The sequence below is a fragment of the Pseudophryne corroboree genome, unplaced genomic scaffold (assembly GCF_028390025.1).
Source record: "Pseudophryne corroboree isolate aPseCor3 unplaced genomic scaffold, aPseCor3.hap2 scaffold_2560, whole genome shotgun sequence".
NCBI lineage: Eukaryota > Metazoa > Chordata > Amphibia > Anura > Myobatrachidae > Pseudophryne > Pseudophryne corroboree.
Window position 1 is genome coordinate 25,001 of NW_026969220.1, and position 2,500 is coordinate 27,500.

A 2,500-nucleotide genomic window follows, 5' to 3' on the forward strand; every position below is an offset into this window, starting at 1 on the left:
CGCGCGCGGACTGGCGCTCGTGAACACTGCATTTAAATCGGTGGTGTGTTTTTGTCTTTTGCCTGGTTTTTTTTAATCTCAATCGTGTATTACCTCGGCTGGCCAGCGGGGGGCGCCGCGGCGGGGACACGGGCGGACCGGGTACATTTCATCTGTTTGGGGCGAGTGCTTTTTTGAAATTTTTTTTTATCTTTTAGTCTCGTTCCGTTCTTCCCTTCAACTGGCCTGCGGGGGGCGCCGTGCGCGCGGACCGGCGTCCACCCCTGGCCGCTCCGGGACTTTGCATTCAAATGGGTGGGGTGTTTTTCATTTTTTTGCCCTTTTTTTTTCCACTCCCCCCCTCTCAATCGTGTATTACCTCGGCTGGCCAGCGGGGGGCGCCGCGGCGGGGACACGGGCGGACCGGGTACATTTCATCTGTTTGGGGCGAGTGCTTTTTTGAAATTTTTTTTTATCTTTAAGTCTCGTTCCGTTCTTCCCTTCAACTGGCCTGCGGGGGGCGCCGTGCGCGCGGACCGGCGTCCACCCCTGGCCGCTCCGGGACTTTGCATTCAAACGGGTGGGGTGTTTTTCATTTTTTGCCCCTGTTTTTCACTCCCCCCCTCTCAATCGTGTATTACCTCGGCTGGCCAGCGGGGGGCGCCGCGGCGGGGACACGGGGGAGGGTTCATCCGGGCGGACCGGGTACCTTTCGTCTGTTTGGGGCGAGTGCTTTTTTGAAATTTTTTTCATTTTATTTTTGTCCTCCCTTCGACCGGCCAGCGGGGGGCGCCGCGCGCGCGGACCGTCGGGGCCCGGGGCCCTGCGTCCCACTTACTTTCGCCCGACGGGAATCGTTTCTTTTGTTTTTATCCGAGAGGACACACGGAATCTGCACCCCCCGCAGTGGCGTCAGGCGGCCACCGGGGGGCGCCGCGGCGGGGATCGGGGGGGGCGCCCGGGAGCCGCCTGCCCGTCCGCTGGGCCAAGGGGGCCGGGGCGGGTCACGCGCCGCCGTCCCCCCCCGATCGTCTCGCTCCGAGCCGCCTCTGGCCACCGGGGGGCGCCGTCGGGTGGCGCGGGGGCGCCCCCGCCGCCCGCCGCCTCCCCCCGCACGCGTCGGGCCTCCCCCCGGGCCCCCGCGGGCCGGGGGACGCGGCCGGCGAGCGTCGGACTCCAGCGCGGAAGTGTCGCGGATGAGTGCGGACCGGGGCGCCCGCGGCCCAGCGGCACTTCCAGGGGCTCGGGGAGGAGATGGTTGAAGCCTGGGTGAAGCGCGCCCTCGGCCGTCCGTGTCGCTACCCGCCGGAGAACACCTCCGCCGGATCAGTAGGTACCAACGAGGCGAGCGAGAGAGCCGGGACTCTGTCCGGGGCCGAAAAGCCTGTTTCCCTGGAGCTTTTGCGAAAGGACCCGTGACAGAAGATGCGCGGAGCTCAGAGATCAGCATGGGCAGGGCCTTCTTGCATCCGATTTTGCCCAGGCAGGGCTCCAGGAACCGGGTTACAAAAAGCAAAAAGCCCTGGAGCTCAAACGAAAGGTTTAGTGACAAGATAGCCGTGGAGCTCCGATAACAGCATGGCAGGACCAGGATGGGGCCTATAAAGGGTCCACGGCGGGCATCCGTTGGAGCCCGACGTACGGGCCGGGCACGTCTCCTTCTCCCCCGGAGGCAGCGCCCCCCGGCGGGCCAAATCGGGTACTGCAATTTGTGGAAGTTTCGCAGATGAGTGCGGACCGGGGCGCCCGCGGCCCAGCTGCACTTCCAGGGGCTCGGGGAGGAGACGGTTGAAGCCTGGGTGAAGCGCGCCCTCGGCCGTCCGTGTCGCTACCCGCCGGAGAACACCTCCGCCGGATCAGTAGGTACCAACGAGGCGAGCGAGAGAGCCGGGACTCTGTCAGGGGCCGAAAAGCCCGTTTCCCTGGAGCTCCTGCGAAAGGACCCGTGGCAGAGCAGGCACGGAGCTCGGAGAGCAGCAGGGCCGGAGCTCGGAGAGCAGCAGGGCCAGGGCTCCCTCCCTTCCATAGGCTGCCCAGGCAGGGCTCCAGGAGCCCGGTACCAGCTCTCCCCGTCCGACAGCCTCCTCTCTGGAAGCGGAGAGCGGACGCAGTCGGGCTCCCGGACCGGGGCCCTGGGAGAGGGTTTGGGAGAGCCCTGCCGGGAGCCACCGGGACGGGCCCGTGCGGACGGGTGCGCGGCGCCCCCCGGCGGTCGAAGGCGGAACCGCGGAGGTCTCTCTATCTCTCTCTCTCTCTCTCTCTCTTTCTCCGGGACTCCCGGCCTCCCGTTCCCCCGACTCCCCCTTCCGAGGCCGAGACGGGGCAGCGCCGGGCGTCCGGCGGAGCCCGGCGCCAGGCCCGGCCCGTCCCCCTCTTCCCCCGGCGGCAGCGCCCCCCGGCGGGCCGAATCGGGTACTGCAATTCGCGGAAGTTCAGCCGATGAGTGCGGACGGGCACCCCTCGGGCCGGGAGGCGGCTCCAGGAGCCCGGGGAAGCGTCGGAGGACGCTCCGCGAGAGCGT